We start from the raw sequence: 21430 nt of genomic DNA on the forward strand, positions 1-21430 counted from the left end.
AAGATTATAGTGTCAGCTCTTACATTTTTAGTTAACTTTTGTCTAAGGTTTACATTTACATTTTTAAAATATATAAACATCCAACTGTTTCAACACCATTTGTTGGAAAGACTACACTTTATTCATTGAATTATCTGGGTATCTTTGTTGAAAATCAATTAGTCATAGAAGTAAGAGTTTATTTTTGATTGTCTATTTAGATTCATTGATTGATATATCTATTCATAGACCAATACCACACTATCTTGATTATTGTAGCTTTATGGAAAGTTTTAAAATCAGTTAGTGTAAGTCTTCCAACTTCGTTATTTTTAACAATTGATTTGGTTAGTGTAGGTCCTTTGGATCTCCATATAATTCTTAGGATCAACTTGTCAATTTCTTTAATAAACTGGCAGGGTTCTCAGCCTTTTTCTTTTTCTCCTATGCTTTTAATAATTTCATTAAATGAATGCTGTTATGCTCAACATTACCAACCAGTCTCTGAGGCTTTATTCATTTTTCTCTCTATTCTTTAGAATAAATATCTATTAATTGATCTTCAAGCTTATTGATTCTTTTTCTGTCATCTTCAATCTGTTGTTGAGCCTATCTTCGGCATTTTTCATTTTGGTTATTTCATTATCAATTCTAGAATTTCTAAAATTCCTCTTTTTAAAATAGTACACATTTTTCTACTGAGATTCCCTTTTTGTTGAGTCATTGTTGTGATATTTTATCTTAATTCATTGAACATGAATTAAACTCAAATTTTGTGCCCCTCAGAGTTAGTCTCTGTTGACCACTTTTTTCCCCTGTGTATGGGTCACATATTTTTTGATTGTCCAGTAATTTTTGGTTGAAAATTGGACATTTTATAGACTGTGATAGATAATATACTAACTCTGAGTTCTGATTTTTCTGCTTTTTTTCCTTTTTTCTTTTTGTAACTTGCCTGGACTTAAAATACAAAATGTCTCCCCAAATGGGGAGCTGCTGATATCTCTAGTTAGCTTTTTATTCTTATTTTTGCTTTTTAAAAATATACGTTTTTTATCCTAAATTACTAGACTAGGGGTCTTCACTGTATCTGTACACTTAGGAATCAGCCAATGATTTGGGTAAAGGTTGTACTCAAACACCCCCAGTCCATGAGGGTTTTACCTTCTAGCAATCAATATGCATGTGGTTTGGGGATCATATTCAAAATCAGCTTGTTCTCAAGTCATTTTTGGTTTTAACTTCTAACTAGGCTCTCTCAGGTTTCCCCTGTGCATACCTGTAGTTTCCCAGCCAAACATGAGGAGTTGGAACATTTCCATAGCCTTTAAATGGTGATCTCTTTTCTAGGATCTCCCCATATAAATAACTGTCTGTACAGTTCTTGCCCCGAATGGGACCATTATCTCAAACTAGTAAAGCTGTGGACTTTTCTTGTTTTTCTTTTTCTTTATAATATTTGCTAAAGCCATGACTTTTTTTTTTTTTCCAGCCTCCCAAAGCAAGTCTCTTCCCTCTGGCAGCAGAGATGCTGATTTTCTGCTCAACCTGCTTTGATCACCAAATGAGTCAGGGAGAAGAACATGGATAGAAATATCCTCAGTCAAGAACTTCAGAAGCACCAGTTGTTTTAACCAGGGGCTCTAGAAATTTTCTAGAATAAGTTGCTTCTCAATTTGTAGTCTGCTTTTTGGTCACTTCACAGATCCTTGATATGGTTATTTAGGACAACTTTGTCCTTTTTTTTTTTTTTTTTAGACAGAGTGTCACTCTGTCACCAGGCTAGAGTGCAGTGGCACGATCTTGGCTCACTGCAACCTCTGCCTCGCTGGTTCAAACGATTCTCCAACCTCAGCTTCCCGAGTAGCTAGGACTACAGGCATGCACCACCACACCCAGCTAATTTTTCTATTTTTAGTAGAGACGGGGTTTCACCATGTTGGTCAGGATGGTCTCGATCTCTTGACCTCGTGGTCTGCCTGCCTTGGCGTCCCAAAGAATTTTGTCCTGTTTTATACTTGCTTTATGAAGAGAAGATTTCTCTGACCTCATGCTTCCATAGTTGGAAGTATCCCCTAGACCTGAAGATATATTTTCAATTTATAAATATGTGCTTTTCATGTATACATATGTAACGAACCTGCACGTTGTGCACATGTACCCTAAAACTTAGAGTATAATAATAATAAAATTTAAAAAAAACTCAAAAAAAAATATGTGCTTTTAAAGGTGTGCCTTCTACTTTCCTTCTTCTCTTTCTGCATATGAATATTTAAGCATATAAACATAGTTTTTTAAAGATCATCTACTGTTTATCTACTTTGTGCATGATCCACAGTGACTCCATTCCTGATATTATTGCCTAGTTAGGTCTCTTGACTCAGACAAAGAATTCTAACAAAAGTGCGTTGCAGTTAAAGACAGGAGTTTAATATGTATAAATTTGTGTGTGTCTATAATTTAAGAGCAAGTAAAATTTATTTGATTTGTGTTATCTGTTATGTCACAATTCACCTTTTAACTGCCAGAAAGCAACTTTTTCTGCTTTGCTTCTACTTAGAAAAGCGTTCTTGGGAAAGTGCACTTGGTGAGGGTGCCTTAGGAAAATTTGATACCCAAATAAAATGTTTTTTAAGCACTGTTCAAAAGCCATTTCCTGGTATGCGTACAGAACCATTATCACATTCTCTCACTTCTTTACAAAGTGATGATTTTCATTTAGGACATTTGAAGCAAATATTACGAAAAAACAGTTCACATTTGTTCAAAGTAGTGTCACAAAAGTACTACCTTTTTCATCAATTAAAACTGTAAAAAATAAAAATAAAAATATAAAATATAAAAAATATAAAATGTTGATGAGGTCATGGTACAAATAGTCTCATATATTGCCAGTAGCAGGAGAATTTGGTTTTAAAAGCCTATTTAGGTATGCCAACACATTGGATAAACTAAAATAAATAAATACATTTCTAGAAACATGCAACCTATCAAGACTGAATCATGAAGAGATAAAAAATATGAATAGAACTATAACTAACAAGATGATTAAATTAGTAATGAAAACCTTCCAGTAAACAAAATCCCAGGACCAGATAGCTTCACTGGAAAAGTTTACCAAACAATTAAAGCATAATTAACACCACTCCTCAAACTTCCAAAAAATGAAAGGGTGGGAGTAAACACTTCCAAACTTATTCTATGAGCCCAGCATTACCCTAATACCAAAATCAGACAGAAATACTTTCAGATAAGGAAACTGTAGACCAATATCCTTGATGGATATAGATGCAAAAACCTCAACAAAATCTTAGCAAACCAAATGTAACAACACGTTGAAAGGATTATACATCATGATTAAGTGGGATTTATCTTGAATTAATGCAAGGATAATTCAACATATGAAAATAAATCAATATAATATAACACTAACAGAATAAAAGACAAAAACTATATGATTATCTTGGTTGATGCAGAAAAGTCATTTGACAAAATCCAACACACTTTCATGATAAAAACACTTAACAAACTGAGAACAGAAGGAAATTACCTCAATGTAATAAAGGCCATGTATGAAAAGCCTACTGCCAACTTCATACTTAATGGTGAATAATTGAAACTTTTCCTTCTAAGCTCAGAAACAAGCCAAAATGCCCACTGTCACAACTTTTATTCAACATATTACTGGAAGTCTTAGCGAGATCAATTGATTAAGAAAAAATAATAAAGGCATACAAATTGTAAAGGAAAAAGTAAAACTATCGCTGTTTACAGATAACATGATCTTATAAATAGAAACCCTAAAGATTCTATAAAATAACTGTTAGAAGTAATATAGAAGGTCGGGCCTGGTGGCTCACACCTGTAATCCCAGCACTTTGAGAGGCTGAGGCAGGTGGATCATGAGGTCAGGAGATCGAGACTATCCTGGCTAACATGGTGAAACCCCGTCTCTACTAAAAATACAAAAACAAAATTAGCTGGGCGTGGTGGTGGGCGCCTGTAGTCCCAGCTACTCAGGAGGCTGAGGCAGGAGAATGGCGTGAACCCAGGTGGCGGAGCCTGCAGTGAGCCGAGATCACACCACTGCGCTCCAACCTGGGCGACAGAGCAAGACTCCACCTCAAAAAAAAAAAAAAAAAGAAAGAAAGAAAAAAAAGATGTAATAAACAAATTCAGCAAAGTAGCAGGATATGAAATCAGCATGCAGAAATCAGGTGTGTTTTTGTACACTAACAATGAAGAATCAGTAAAGGAATTGAGGAAAACAATCTCATTTATGACAGCATCAAAAAGAATAAAATACTTATAACTGAACTTAACCAAAGAAGTGAAAGGTGTATATACAGAAAACTACAAAACATTGCTGAAAGAAATTTGAAAAGACATAAATAAATGAAAAATGTATTTTGTGTTCATTAAATGAAATAATTAATATTGTTAAAATGTTTATACTACCAAAAGTAATCTACAGATTCTTTGAAATGCCAGTGACCTTTTTTTTTTTTTTTTTGCAGAAGTAGAAAAAAATCCTAAAATTCATGTGGAATTTTAAAGAACTTTAAGTAGCCAAAATACGTTTACAAAGAAAAACAAAGCTATAGGTCTCACACTTCCTGATTTCAAAATATATTATAAAGCTACAGTAATAAAAAGTATGGTATTGGTATAAAGACAGATATATAGACCAATGGAACAGAATAGAGTTCATAAATAAGCCCTTGGATATATGATCAAATAATCTTCAACAGGGGGATCAAGGTTACACAATGGGAAAAAGTTAGTCTCTTCTACAAATGGTGTTACGAAAACTGAAATATCCAGTGCAAAGCATAAAGTTGGACGTTTTCCTTACAACATACAAAAATTAACTCAAAATAGATACATGACCTACATGTAAGACATAAAACTATAAAACTCCTAGAAGAAAACATATGCAAAAACTTCATGACTTTGGATTTTGCATTGATTTCTTGTACATAAGACCCACAGACAATGTAAGCAAGAATAGATAAATAAGACTATATCAAACTGAAAAAGTCTGCATAAGAAAGGAAGAAACCAAGAGAATGAAAAGACAACATATGGAATGGGAAAAAAATATTTGCAAACCATATATCTGGTAAGGAGTTAATATTCAGAAAATATAAAGAACTCCTACAACTCAACAAAAACCAAGCTATCCAATTTTAAAATAGGCAAAGGACTTGAATAAAGATTTCCCCAAATCAGCTTATAGCTGATCTGTATAAGACGTCCAAAAACAGATCTTCCAGACAGAAAATCAACAAAGAAAAATTGGACTTAATCTGCACTATGGACCAAATGGACCTAATCGATATTTATAGAACATTTCATCCAAGAGCTGCAGAATACACATTCTTTTCCTCAGCACATGGATTATACTCAAAGGTAGACGATATGTTAGGTCACAAAACAAGTCTTAAAACATTCAAAAATTGAAATAATATCAAGCGTCTTCTCTGACCACAATGGAATAAAACTAGAAATTAGTAACAAGAGGAATTTTAGAAACTATAAGAATACGTGGAATTTAAACAATATGCTCCTGGATGACCAGTAGATCAATGAAGAATTTAATAATAAAATTGAGAAATTTCTTGAAACAAATGGTAGTGGAAATAAAATATACCAAAACCTATGGGATACAACAAAAGCAGCACTAAAAGGGAAGTTTATAGCTATAAATGCCTACATCAAAAAAGAGGAAAAACTTCAAATAAACAATCTTATACTGCATCTTAACTAGACAAGCAAGAGCAAACAAAACCCAAAATTAGTAGTAGAAAAAAATAGTAAAGAGCAAGCAAAAATAAATGAAATTGAAAAAAAAAACCAAAAGATCAATGAAACAAAAAGTTGATTTTTTGGAAAGTTAAACAAAATTGACAAGTCTTTGGCTTATGAAAAAAAAAAAAAAAAGAAGACCCAAATAACTAAAAATCAGAGATGAAAAAGGAGGCATTATAACTGATATTGCAGAAATTCGAAGGATCATTAGTTGCTATTATGAGAAACTATACACCAATAAATTGGAAAATCTAGAAGAAATGGACAAATTCCTAGACACATACAACCTTCTAAGATTGAACCAGGAAGAAATTCGAAACCTGAACAGACCAACAACACGTAAGGAGACTGATGCCATAATAAAAAGTCTTCTAGTAAAGAAAAGTCCAGAACTTTATGGCTTCAATACTAAATTCTACCAAACATTTTAAAAAGAACTAATACCAATCCTATTCTAACTATGCCAAAAAATAGAGGAGAAGAGTAAACATGCAAACTCATTCTACAAGACCAGTATTACCCTGATACCAAAACCAGACAAAAACACATCAAAAAAAGAAAACTACAGGTCAGTATCTCTGATGAATATTGATGCAAAAATTCTCAACAAAATACTAGCAAACTAGATTTAACAATACATTAGAAAGATCATTCATTATGAACAGGTGGGATTTATCCCTGGAATGCAAGTGTGGTTCAACATATGCAAATCAATAGAATGATAGATCATATCAACAGAATGAAGGATAAAAACTATATGATCATTTCAATTGATACTGAAAAAGCATTTGATAAATTTCAACATCCTTTGTGATTAAAAAAAAAAAAAAGAAAGAAAGAAAACCCACAACAGTCCGGGCACGGTGGCTCACACCTGTAATCCCAGCACTTTGGGAGGCTGAGGTGGGCGTTTCATGAGGTCAGGAGATCGAGACCATCCTGGCTAACATGGTGAAACCCCGTCTCTACTAAAAATACAAAAAATTATCCAGGCGTGGTGGCGGGCTCCTGTAGTCCCAGCCACTTGAGAGGCTGAGGAAGGAGAATGGCATGAACCAGGGAGGCAGATCTTGCAGTGAACCAAGATCGCACCACTGCACTCCAGCCTGGGCAACAGAGTGAGACTCTGTCTCAAAAACAAAACCAAAAAAAAAAAAAAAAAAACCCCACAAAAAAACTGTTTATAGAAGGAAGGGAACATACCTCAACATAATAGAAGCCATGTATGATAGACCTATAGATAGTATCATACCTAATGGGGAAAAGCTGGAAGCCTTTCATCTAAGATCTGGAACACGACAAGGATGCCCACTGTCATCTCTGTTATGCAACATAGTACTTGAAGTCCTAGCTAGAGCAATCAGACAAGAGAAAGACTAAGGGCATCCACATTGAAAAGAAATAAGTGAAACCATCCTTGTTTGTTGATGATATGAACTTACATTTGGAAAAACCTAAAAACTCCACAAAAAAACTACTAGAACTGAAAAACAAATTCAGTAAAGTTAAAGGATACACAATTAACATACAAAAATCAGTAGCATTTTCATATGCCAAAAGTGACTAACGTGAAAAATAAATCAAAAAGGCACTACCTAGAAATTAACCAAAGAAGTGAAAGATCTCTTCCTTATAAACTATAAAACACTGATAAAGGAAATTGAAGAGGACACCACAAAATGGAAAAATATTCCGTGTTCATTGATTGGAAAAGTCAATATTGTTAAAATGTCCATTCTGCCCAAAGTATTAATAATCTACAGATTTAATGCAATCCCTATCAAAATACAAATGACATTCTTCACAGAAATAGAAAAAAATGCTAAAATATATATGGAACCACAAAAGACCCAGAATAGCCAAAGCAAAAAGAACAAAACTGGAGGCATCACATTACCTGACTTCAAATTATACTATAGGACTATAATAACCAAAACAGCATGATAACTGGTATAAAAACAGACACATAGACAAATAGAACAGAATAGGGAACCCAGAAACAAATCCACATAACTACAGTGAACTCATTTTTGCCAAGGTGTGAAGAACATACACTGGGGAAAAGAAAGTCTCTTCAATAAATGGTTTTGGGAAAACTAGATGTCCAGATGCAAAAGAATGAAACTAGACCCCATCTCTTGCTATGTATAAAAAACCAAATCAAAATGGATTAAAGACTTAAATCTAAGACGTAAAACTATGAAACTACTACAAGAAAACGTTGGAGAAAATCTCCTGGATATCGGTCTGGGCAAAGATTTCTTGAGCAATACCCTATAAGCACAGGCAACTGAAGCAAAAATGGACAAATGGGATCACATCATGTTAAGAAGCTTCTGTACAGCAAAGTATAGAGTCAACAAAGTGAAGAGAGAACCCACAGAATGGGAGAAGATATTTGCAAACTACCCTACCCACATGGGATTAATAACCAGAATATGTAAGGAGCTCAAACAACTCTATAGGAAAACAAATCTAATGATTCAATTAAAAATGGGCAAAAGATCTGTATAGACATTGGTCAAAAGAACATGTACAAATGGCAAACAGGCACATGAAAGGGTGCTCAACAACACTGATCATCAGAGAAATGCAAATCAAAACTACAATGAGATATCATCTCACTCCAGTTAAAATGGCTTATATTCAAAAGATAGGCAATGACAAATGCTGCAGAGGAGGTGGAGAAAAGGGAACACTTCAAAAAAAAAAAAAAAAAAAGAAAGAAAGAAAGGGAACACTGTACACTGTTGGCGGGAATGTAAATTAGTATAATCACTATGGAGAACAGTTTGGAGTTTTCTCAAAAAACTCAAAATTGAGCTACTCTATGATCCAGCAATCCCACTGCTGGGTAAATACCTAAAGGAAGGAAATCAGTATATGGAACAGATATCTGTATTACTATGTTTGTTGCAACAATGTTTACAATAACTAAGGTTTAGAAGCAACCTAAGTGTCCATCGACAGAAGAATGGATAAAGAAAATATGGTACATAAGCACAATGGAGTACTAATCAGCCATAAAAAAGAATGAGATCCAGTCATTTGCAACAACATGGTTTGAACTGGAGACTATCATGTTAAGTGAAATAAGCTAGGCAACAGAAAGACAAACATCACATGTTCCCGCTTATTTGTGGGTCTAAAAATAAAATCAATTGGACTCATGGACATAAAGCATAGAAGGATAGTTACCAGAGGTTGGGAAGGACAGTTGGGGGGTTAGGGGAAGGCGAAGATAGTTAACGTGTACAAAAAATATGGAAAGAATGAATAAGACCCACTATTTAATAGCACACTAGGGTGACTATAGTCAATAATAATTTAATTGTATACTTAAAAATAAAGAATGTAATTGGATTGTTTGTAACTCAAAAGATAAATGCTTGAAGGAATGGATACCCCATTCTCCATGATGTGCTTATTTCACATTTGCATGCCTGTGTCAAAACATCTCATGTATCCCATATATATATACACCTACTATGTACCCATAAACATTTAAAAACAATAACTAAAAAATATGAAAAAGATGTCCAACAAGCAGATGAAAAGATGCTTAACATTATTAATCATCAGAGAAATGCAACTCAAAACTACAGTGAGATATCACTTCACACCTGTTACAAGGTTACTATCAAACAAATGGTTAATGAGAAGTGTTACAGAGGATATGAAGATGTTGGAATCCTTGTGCACTGTTAGTGAAAATGTAAAATAGCAGAGTTGCAATGGGAAACAATGTGGAGCTTCCTCGAAAAATTAAAAATCATCCTATCATATGATCAAACAATCTCATTTCTAAATCTATAGCCAAAAGAATTGAAAACAGGATCTTGAAGTGATATTTGCACACCCATGTACATTGCACCATTATTCTCAATATCCGAGAGGTGAAAGCAACCTAATGACATCAACGACAGATGAATGGATAAAGTGAATGTGTTATATACATGCAATGGGATATTATTCAGCCTTTAAAAAGTTCTGTTGTATGCTACAACATGAATGAACCTTCAGGACATTATGATAAGTGATACACGCCAGTCATAAAAAGATAAATAGTGCATAATTCCACTTAAATGAGGTATCTAAAATAGTCAAATTATTAGAAACAGAAAGTAAAGTGGTGATTGCCAGGGGCTGTTGGTAGGGAGAAAGGGGAAACTGTTTAACAAATAAAGAATTTTACTTGTGAAAGATAAAAAAGTTCTAGAGATCTGTTGTATGACAATGTGCATACAGTTCTCACAGTGATGATCCAAGAAAGATCTCTTTATGGCACTGGCAGAAAGAGGGAAAGAGTGTCTATTCTAAAACATACCCAGAGCATTCTTCATACCAAAGGCCTACTCTTCAGGTGAGAGGAATTTTCTAGAGCACAACTTTGAAATCTTATCCCAGATAAAGAAGTTTTCCCCATACCTATACCTGCTTGTCCAACTTGTGACCTGTGGGCCACATACGGCACAGGACGGCTTTGAATGCAGCCCAACACCAATTTATAAACTTTCTTAAAACATTATGAGATATTTTTGTGATTTTTTTTAGCTCATCAGTTAACATTAGTGTTAGTATGTTTTATGTGTGGCTCAAAATAATTCTTCTTCCAATGTGGCCCAGGGAAGCCGAAAGATTGGACACCCTTTGATCTAAGATAAAAAACAAATCTTAAAACAACAACAACAACATCTGATCTGGTGAACAAGGGACGTTGCTTCAAGGACATGGACTGGGAACATTGCATCCAGAGAAGAAAGAGGTTGATGTGAGGGAAGCTATAGCACTGGAGGAGGGACAGAAACACTTGTGAAGGCCACAGCACTGGATCACAAGCCCGCTAAAAGACTGAGTCTTTATGAGAAACTTATAGAACTTTCCTCTTCCCCCACACCCTGCAGAAACGATAGACATAAGCAGAGAGATGGAAATTATAAGAAAGAATCAAAGGGAAATGCAATATATGGCCAAGGAGCAAATAAATAAGCTTGAAGATAGGTTAATAGAAACTTCTCGGACTGAAAGGCAAGGAGAGGAAATAAGAGAAAAACAAAACAAAACAGAAAAAATAGAACTTTCAGGAACTGTGAGACACTATCAAAAGGTGCAACGTAAGTACAATTGTAATATATGAAAGAGAACCAAGCAAGAATGAAACAGAAGAAATATCTGAAGTGAAAATGGCAGAGCTTTCAGAAATTAATGACAGATACCAAACCACAGCTAACTGAAAGAACTCCCAATGGTCAAACATACAATAATTTGAGCAAAATGAAGAAATAGTTGACCCAAAATATAAAATAAAAATGTCCATGAATCCATACTGATATAAATAAATATTGAATAAATACATCAATGGGAGAGGAGAGATTCCTCTTCCATGCAGGAGAATTTTAAATAATTTATGTGGCCACTTCTCTATCAAGGAAATAGAGCATAATTTCCACCATTTAAGTGTGGGCTGCACATAGTGACTTTCTTCCAATGAGGACAGTATGGAAAGAAGAAAAAGAGTAACTTCATAGTGGAGAAAACTGACAAGCACTTCCTCAGCCAGGTGATCAAAATTATCAACAGTGATAAGTCATGTTGATAGGATGTACTCATGGTGTGATGTACTGAGAATGGCACTTTACCTCTGTGGCTTCCTTTTCCAAACCCCACAATACTGGACTAATCAGGACTAAAACATTATACCAGTTTAAATCAAGGGATATTCTACAAAATATCTTACCATCACCCCTGAAAACTGTGAAGACAATCAATAGCAAGGAAAGTCTGAAAACTTGTTATAGTCTAGAGAAGCCTAAGGAGACATGAGGCTAAATGTAATGTGGCATCCTGCATGTAATTGTGAAACAGAAAAAGGATATTAGATGAAAACTAAATAAATCTGAACAATATGTTGACTTTAGTTAATAAATATCAACATTGGTTCTTTTATTGTGGCAAAAGTACCATACTAACTGAAGATTTTAAAAATAGAGGAACCAGGTACGGGTTATATGAGAACCCTCTGTACTATCTTTGTTGCCTCCCTATAAATTTAAAACTATTCTAAAATAAAAGTTAATTTTTAAAAAACCTTGTGAAGTCTCTTTAATACAATATATAAAAATCAATTGTAGATGGGCTAATGTCTTAAATGTAAAAGGCAAAACTCTAAAATATTTAGAAGAAAAAATTATCTAATAAGTAAGTAATGATTTCTTTCTTTTTTTTTTTTTTGAGACGTTGTCTCCCTGTTGCCCAGGCTAGAGTTCAGTGGCGCCATCTCGGCTCACTGCAAGCTCCGCCTCCTGGGTTCACGCCATTCTCTTGCCTCAGCCTCCTGAGTAGCTGGGACTACCGGCACCCACCACCACGCCCGGCTAATTTTTTTGTATTTTTAGTAGAGACGGGGTTTCACCATGTTAGCCAGGATGGTCTCGATCTCCTGACCTTGTGATCCACCTGCCTCGGCCTCCCAAAGTGATGGGATTACAGGCATGAGCCAGCGCCCGGCCTTAAGTAAGTAATGGTTTCTTAAACAGGACACAAAGGTTGTACACCATGAAGGTATGCATATAATAAATTGTATTTTAGAAAAACTAAACCTTCTGTTTAGAAATGTTATCATAAAATGTGAAAAGAAAGGCCACAGTTTAGAAAAACAATATTAATAACCAAGGATTAATATGCAATAGATTAGAGACCTCCTATAAATCAATAAAAGTGAGCTTAACTACTCAATATAAAAGTACTCAAAATACATCAAGAGGCATGTCACAAAGAGAAAAGAAAATGGCTAATATGTATACAAAGAGATGTCCAATCTCATTAACAACCTGGAAAATTAAAAAAACCACAATGAGATGCCATGCCATACCCACAAAATTGATAAAATTAAAAATTAGATAATTAAAAAATTTTGATAAGAATGTGGAATTATCTGAACTCTGCTACTAGTATGAGTGTAAAAAGTTGTACAACCATTTAGAGAATTAACCTGGTAATACCTAGTAAAGCTGAAGATGTGCACTTTCTATAGTCCAGCCATTCCACTTTTTTTTTTTTGAGATGGAGTCTCGCTCTGTCGTCCAGGCTGGAGTGCAGTGGCGTGATCTTGGCTCACTGTAAACTCCACCTCCTGGGTTCACGCCGTTCTCCTGCCTCAGCCTCCCGAGTAGCTGGGATTACAGGCGCCTGCCACCACGCCCAGCTATTTTTTTGTATTTTTAGTAGAGACGGGGTTTCACCGTGTTCGCCAGGCTGGTCTCGATCTCCTGACCTTGTGATCTGCCCGCCTCGGCCTCCCAAAGTGCTGGGATTACAGGTGTGAGCCACCACGCCCAGCCCAGCCATTCCACTTCTAAGTGGAAACCTTAGAGAATTGGCCTGGCGCAGTGGCTCACGCCTGTAATCCCAGCACTTTGGGAGTCTGAGGCGGGCAAATCACGAGGTCAGGAGATCGAGACCATCCTGGCTAACACGGTGAAACCCCGTCTCTACTAAGAAAAATACAAAAAATTAGCCGGGCATGGTGGCGGGCGCCTGTAGTCCCAGCTACTCGGGAGGCTGAGGCAGGAGAATGGCGTGAACCTGGTAGGCAGAGCTTGTAGTGGCGCTGCACTGTACTCCAGCCTGGGCAACAGAGCGAGACTCAGTTTCAAAAAAAAAAAAAAAAAAAAAAAAGAAACCTTAGAGAATCTATTGCACCATATATAGGTACATTCATATGTAGGTGCATCCATACATAGACGCTTGTACCACATATATACAGCATGTATATTTAGGAATGTTCATTGAAACATTGGTTGGAATAGCAAAGATTTGCAAATAATCTAAATGTGTATCTGTATTTGAATGGAAAAATCATGGTCTATAAGTTGAAAAAAATGAACAAACTAGACACATCAAAACAGATTGATCTCAAAGATAATTTTGAATAATAAAAACCAGTCTCAGAAGACTTTGTACAATATGATTCCATTTATAGAACATTGAGAAGCATGTCAAAAGTAAACAGAAGTTTTGTTTGGAGATATATAGACATTATATGTATACTGGAACATTGAGGTAATCAAATGTTATATAAACAAACTTTTTTGTGTTTTCTTTGAGGACTTGTAGCTAAATTTTATAGTTTTTCTCTCTTTTCCAGTTTATAGAATGTTAGCTTGCATTTTTCATTATGTTGAGTATGCCTGCTTCTAGCAGTACTCCCCCATGTCCCTGTAATTTGCTGCTTTTTATTTTTGGTGGCCTAGGAAACAAGATAACTAAACTTGTTAGAATCTTGCATAAGACAAGCAGTCTCCAGATTTGGGCCTGGGGAACTCTCCTATGAGAAAATTGCATGACCTTTTGTGCATATGCAATGTAACAGTCATTCATAAAACAAATATTTAGCAATTTCCTATCACATACAAGACACTATTCTGGGTTAAAGAAATGCAGCAATGGACAGTAAGGCAAAGTCCCTAAACTTATGTAACTTGCTGTCTAGTGGCATATGTTTGGGCTCTTAACTGCATTTTAAATAGGCAAGCCTGTTTCACAAAGACAATTTGGGTGAACAAGGAATTTCTGTACACACAATACAGGCAATATTCTCATTCCAGTGTGTGTATGTAGAAATATAAAGCCCATAACCCTGTAGGTGCCAGCTCTATGTGTATGACTGTATGAGGAATTGCTCATAGATCTGATAATGATGCTACATGAAGGTATAATGGTATGGTACTGTTGGACACATTCTATATGCTAGATTATGTTTGCTATAGCCTAACCAAACCATGTTTGAAAGTATAGCAAAACATTTAAACCCTCTTTTTTTGATAGTATTAAGTTTCCTTGCAAGTATACTAGGTTAATATATATGATCAGTATGCAAAACAGGTGCTATTTCTAAAGTTGACTTGCAAAACTTTAAGAGTGACACCAAGCACTTCAAAATACAAACTGATCATCTAGGGGTATAGGGCAATGTGTTAATAAGGTACTGGAAGACTTTCTTCTCTAAACATATTAGTCTTTATTTCTGAAAGGCTTCTTTTCACCTACCTCATCAGTCTTAAACTCAATAGAAAAAGCAAAGAAATAAAATATGTCCATTCATTCAGGATGGTATATTAGAATCTATACTTGTGGTATTTAACTATCTAATAGGATTATCAAGCTATCTGGCACTAAATTCAAAATACACCTTCACGGATTGTTGTTCTAAATCTGTTATCTGGTTCAGAGACAAGAGCCAATTTGAAATGTCCATTTCAGTTGTCATTTGAAAACATCTCTTTTTCACAATGCTCTGACGCTAATAGCGATCCTGGAAGCATTTGAGAACCAGAGGACACTTGACTTTTCTCAGGGTATGAAAGTGCATGGCCTCTGGACCCATATTCTCATTTTGCTGGCTAAAAATAATGACTAATCAATATGAGGGGCTAGGTAACATCGTAGGTTAATTCACTAGGAGTTAGCATCTTGACCTGGGAGTTTACATAAACATCTTGTCTCAAAATGAGTCTAGTGCAGTGGATTGTTTGTGGTGGGTTGGTTTCCCGCTCTCTCCCTGGTTTAAAACAAGACATATTTTAAATAGTTTGATTCAAATCACATGATGGTTGTTTCGCCTGAGGAAAATCCCAGCACTGGGTCAGCAGGTGGGTTACAGATCAGTGATGGCTGGGACGTGCTGACAGCTGTGTGTGGGGGTTGCCTGGCATCTCCTCCACCTCCCTCCACATGGCCACTCCGGGCTTGTCAGTTACTCCTGGCCATTGCTGCTGTAATTTAGCTAATTCACTCAAACCATAGTTTTGAAAGACAGTAAAACAGAGTCATCATCAACACGGAAGGTACATATAATGCATAAGACCAGACACATCTACTTTTTTTAAAAAAGGTCTTACATTCACTGCTCAATGAAATAAAAGAGGATACAAACAAATGGAAGAACATTCCATGCTCATGGGTAGGAAGAATCAATATCATGAAAATGGCCGTACTACCGAAGGTAATTTATAGATTCAATGCCATCCCCATCAAGCTACCAATGACTTTCTTCACAGAATTGGAAAAAACTACTTTAAAGTTCATATGGAACCAAAAATGAGCCCACATCACCAAGTCAATCCTAAGCCAAAAGAACAAAGCTGGAGGCATCACGCTACCTGACTTCAAACTATACTACAAGGCTACAGTAACCAAAACAGCATGGTACTGGTACCAAAACAGAGATATAGACCAATGGAACAGAACAGAGCCCTCAGAAATAACGTCGCATATCTACAACTATCTGATCTTTGACAAACCTGAGAAAAACAAGCAATGGGGAAAGGATTCCCTATTTAATAAATGGTGCTGGGAAAACTGGCTAGCTATATGTAGAAAGCTGAAACTGGATCCCTTCTTTACACCTTATACAAAAATTAATTCAAGATGGATTAAAGACTTAAACTTTAGACCTAAAACCATAAAAACCCTAGAAGAAAACCTAGGCATTACCATTCAGGACATAGGCATGGGCAAGAACTTCATGTCTAAAACACCAAAAGCAATGGCAACAGAAGCCAAAATTGACAAATGGGATCTAATTAAACTAAAGAGCTTCTGCACAGCAAAAGAAACTACCATCAGAGTGAACAGGCAACCTACAAAATGGGAGAAAATTTTCACAACCTATTCATCTGACAAAGGGCTAATATCCAGAATCTACAATGAACTCAAACAAATATACAAGAACAAAACAAACAACCCCATCAAAAAGTGGGCAAAGGACATGAACAGACACTTCTCAAAAGAAGACATTTATGCAGCCAAAAAACACATGAAAAAATGCTCACCATCACTGGCCATCAGAGAAATGCAAATCAAAACCACAATGAGATACCATCTCACACCAGTTAGAATGGCAATCATTAAAAAGTCAGGAAACAACAGGTGCTGGAGAGGATGTGGAGAAATAGGAACACTTTTACACTGTTCGTGGGACTGTAAACTAGTTCAACCATTGTGGAAGTCAGTGTGGCGATTCCTCAGGGATCTAGAACTAGAAATACCATTTGACCCAGCCATCCCATTACTGGGTATATACCCAAAGGACTATAAATCATGCTGCTATAAAGACACATGCACACGTATGTTTACTGCGGCACTATTCACAATAGCAAAGACTTGGAACCAACCCAAATGTCCAACAATGATAGACTGGATTAAGAAAACGTGGCATATATACACCATGGAATACTATGCAGCCATAAAAAATGATGAGTTCATGTCCTTTGTAGGGACATGGATGAAACTGGAAATCATCATTCTCAGTAAACTATCGCAAGAACAAAAAAACCAAACACTGCATATTCTCACTCATAGGTGGGAATTGAACAATGAGAACACATGGACACAGGAAGGGGAACATCACACTCTGGGGACTGTTGTGGGGTGGGGGGAGGGGGGAGGGATAGCTTTAGGAGATATACCTAATGCTAAATGACGTGTTAATGGGTGCAGCACACCAGCATGGCACATGTATACATATGTAACTAACCTGCACATTGTGCACATGTACCCTAAAACTTACAGTATAATAACAATAAAATTAAAAAAAAAAAAGAAAAGCAAAAATCCATGAAGGATAAAACTTGTTTGTTAAATGTTAGAATTATTGCATAACAATAAGTATATTGGCCGGGCATGGTGGCTCACGCCTGTAACCCCAGCACTTTGGGAGGCTGAGGTGGGTGGATCATCTGAGATCAGAAGTTCGAGACCAGCCTGGCCAACATGACGAAACCCCATCTCTACTAAAAACACAAAAATTAGCCGGGCATGCTAGTGGGCGCCTGTAATCCCAGCTACTTGGGAGGCTGAGGCAAGGAGAATCGCTTGAACCCAAGAGGTAGAGAAAAAAAAAAAAAAAGGTCTTATATTTTATAGTTCTAAGTGATTAGTTTTATACTGCTTCACAAAGTAAACTCAATGTGGAGGTCATAATGAATGAATCCCTAGATGTTTACCAAACCCCAAATTAAGTTGCATTCTTAATTGTTTTGCAAATACATTGGCTTACCTAATTAAATAGGAATGACTCTATGTTTCTACAGAGGATAGAATATTGAAGTCTTTAGGACTCATTTCAAACTAGCTATTCTGTTTGATTAACAAATTTGGCCCATTCAGGTTTTTTGGTACTGTGAAATAATGTCATGCTATAAGAAACCACTGAAACAAATGTTTTTAATGCAAAACTTTATTATTTTGGAGAGTTATAAATAAAATATATTTACTTAATTTATTTGACTAAAGAAATATGTTTACTTAATTTATTTGGAATTTCAAATTTTTCAACGTTTAAAATCACACTTTTTAATCTTATACATTTTGAAGGAATAAGTAAACAGAAGTTTAAAAAATCATAGTTATGGGGCCTTGCTATGTGGCCCAGGTTGGTCTCAAAATAAAGTTTTAAAATTACCTTTCTACATAGAAAAATAAGAAAAATTGATTCATTTATATCTAAGTACCATAATAGAAGTAATATCAACAGAAGCACACAAAAAGTTTATATTTTAAAATCTTGATAATCTTAAAGTTTTCTAAAATATTTGGACACACATATAAATATTCCAATATCAAATTCTAAACTACAAGAAGGTAAAGTGTAAACAGGTCTTTTTTTTTTTTTTTTTTTTTTGAGATGGAGTCTCGCTCTGTTGCCCAGGCTGGAGTGCAGTGGCGTGATCTTGGCTCACTGCAAGCTCCGCCTCCCGGGTTCACGCCATTCTCCTGCCTTAGCCTCCCGAGTAGCTGGGACTACAGGCGCCCACCACCACACCTGGCTAATTTTGTTTTTGTATTTTTAGTAGAGATGGGGTTTCACCGTGTTAACCAGGATGGTCATGATCTCCTCCTGATCTTGTGATCCGCCTGCCTTGGCCTCCCAAAGTGCTGGGATTACAGGTGTGAGCCACTGCGCCTGGCCAGTTCTTATTTTTATCTTCATAAATTATTAATATTTGTTTATTTTCCTGTCTAATCAAATATTATATTGGAAAATATTTTGAAAAAGAGTGGCACAAAATAGGACTTATGAATTTTTTTATCTAACTTTTTATTTCCAGTTTTTTTAACTCCATGAAACCTACCCTCCACTTTTGAAAATAGTAATATTGATGGCAATGATTACATCTCATGAAAGGAGTTCCAGAGGTATCTTTGTTTTTAACAAAAATGTTTACAATTCAAAAATTCTTCAGAAGAGGCATGAAAAACAATTTCTCTTCTTGTAGATATCATCTATTTTTCTTGTTATTCTCGTCGCATGAACACTTATGAGAGAAGGTTCTTTAACTGCAGTGATTGCCAGCAGACCATTTGCTTGAAAATATTTTTTCCCTCCTAGTTTTATCATGAACTCTCTGGATGGCCTGATAGTGGTGTCACTAGGGTTTGGGGATCTGATAGACATCAAGTTACGGGATGAAGGCAGCTGGTGTCTGTGCCACTTGCAAAGAGGAGGATAAAATAATTGGTTAATCATTTCTGTTTTTTTTGAGACAGAGTCTTTTACTGTTGCCAGGGCTGGAGTGCAATGGCGCGATCTCGGCTCACCACAACCTCTGCCTCTTGGGTTCACGCAATTCCCCTGCCTCAGCCTCCCGAGTAGCTGGGATTACAGGCACACACCACCACACCCGGCTAATTTTTTGTATTTTTAGTAGAGACAGGGTTTCACTATGTTGGCCAGACTGGTCTCGAACTCCTGACCTCAGGAGTCTCCTTGGTATCCCAAAGTGCTGGGATTACAGGTATGAGCCACCACGCCCAGTCTAATAATTTCATTAAGGGAAAAATATCTTAAAGAAATCAGAAATAGGCCGGACGTGGTGGCTCATGCCTGTACTCCCAGCACTTTGGGAGGCTGAGGTGGGCATGAGGTAAGGAGTTCCAGATCAGTCTGGCCAACATAGTGAAACCCCGTCTCTACTAAAAATACAAAAAATTAGCTGGGTGTAGTGGTGTGCACCTGTAATCCCACCTACTTGGGAGGCTGAGGCAGGAGAATGGCGTGAACCTGGTAGGCGGAGGTTTTGGTGAGCCGGGATCGTGCCATTGCACTCCAGCCTGGGTAACAGTGTGAGACTCTTTCTCAAACAACAAAACAAAACAAAACAAAACAAAACAAGAAATCAGAAACAAATTTGCCTCTGTATTCCAGGCACAAGTATTTCCACTTTGAACTTTTTTTTTTTTTTTTTTTTTAGCAGGAGTCTTGCTTTGTTGTCCGGGCTGAAGTGTAATGGCAAAATCTTGGCTCACTGCAACCTCCATCCCCTGGGTTCAAGCAATTCTCCTGCCTAAGCCTCCCGAGTAGCTGGGATTACAGGCATGAGCTACCATGCCTGGCTAATTTTTGTATTTGTAGTAGAGATGGGGTTTTGTCATGTCGGCCAGGCTGGTCTCGAACTCCTGACCTAGGTGATCCACTCACCTCGGCCTCCCAAAGTGCTAGGATTACAGGTGTGAGCCACCTTGCCTGGCCTCCACTTTGAACTTTTATGACCATTTTCTAAGAATGAGGTTTCTGAAGGAAAAGCTATAGCTTTTTTCATATTTCAATTATGAGGCTCATTGAATTTTTTCCCCCAATGGGCACCAATTCCTAGGAATTTGAAGGACTGGAACAAATTGGAGATATTTTGTTATGCTTTATTCTCACTCTAAAGAATTTTTGAATTTTTACAATATGCATTAAAAACAAAAATACCATAGGAAACCTCCTTATGATAATAACATGCCCTGGGAGGAATCAGCTCAGATCACTGTAGGAAAGTTTCTTTTTACTGCTATGGGGAATATTTCAACTGCCAGTATTCCTCCAAGGGATAATTAGGTATGTGTTTGGCAAAAGAACAACAACAAACAAACAAACAAACATATACTCAAGCAAAAAAATACCTAAATGGCTTTTTATTTATTTATTTTATTTATTATTATTATTATTTTTGAGACGGAATCTCACTCTTGTTCCCCAGGCTGGAGTGCAGTGGAGCGATTTCACTGCAACCTCTGCCTCCTGGGTTCAAGCGATTCTCCTGCCTCAGCCTCCCAAGTAGCTGGGATTACAGGAGCAAGCCACCATGCCCGGCTAATTTTTGTGTTTTTTAGTAGAGATGAGGTTTCACCAGTTTGGACAGGCTGGTCTCCAACTCCTGACCTCAAGTGGTCTGCCTGCCTTGGCCTCCCAAAGTGTTGGGATTATAGGCATGAGCCACCGTGCCTGGCAAGATGTTCTTGAAGAAAGGGGAAATGTGGAAAGGGGAGGTGGAGAAATTAGGTTGTATTCCTTAGAGGGAAAAGAAAAAAAAAAATCAAAACCTCTGGAGCAGCTTGCCTGAGCAGGGACTTAAAAGAATAGAAATTTATGATAAGGTGTTTGAGTTGTTTGCAGAAATTATTGAGAATTAATGCACCTTGTTCCTCCCCTACATATCTTCAATAAAGGCTGCGTTGCTTATTAACATTAGAGTGAATACCTTCTTTTGGGTGAGATCAAATACGTATTGAGTTCTGCATCTGGATGCGGATGAAAACAGCAGATACAGAAACTGACCTTGGGGTCACAGTGAAATTCACCCTTTTCATAGTGGCA

The sequence above is a fragment of the Pongo pygmaeus genome, chromosome 5, assembly GCF_028885625.2.
Source record: "Pongo pygmaeus isolate AG05252 chromosome 5, NHGRI_mPonPyg2-v2.0_pri, whole genome shotgun sequence".
NCBI lineage: Eukaryota > Metazoa > Chordata > Mammalia > Primates > Hominidae > Pongo > Pongo pygmaeus.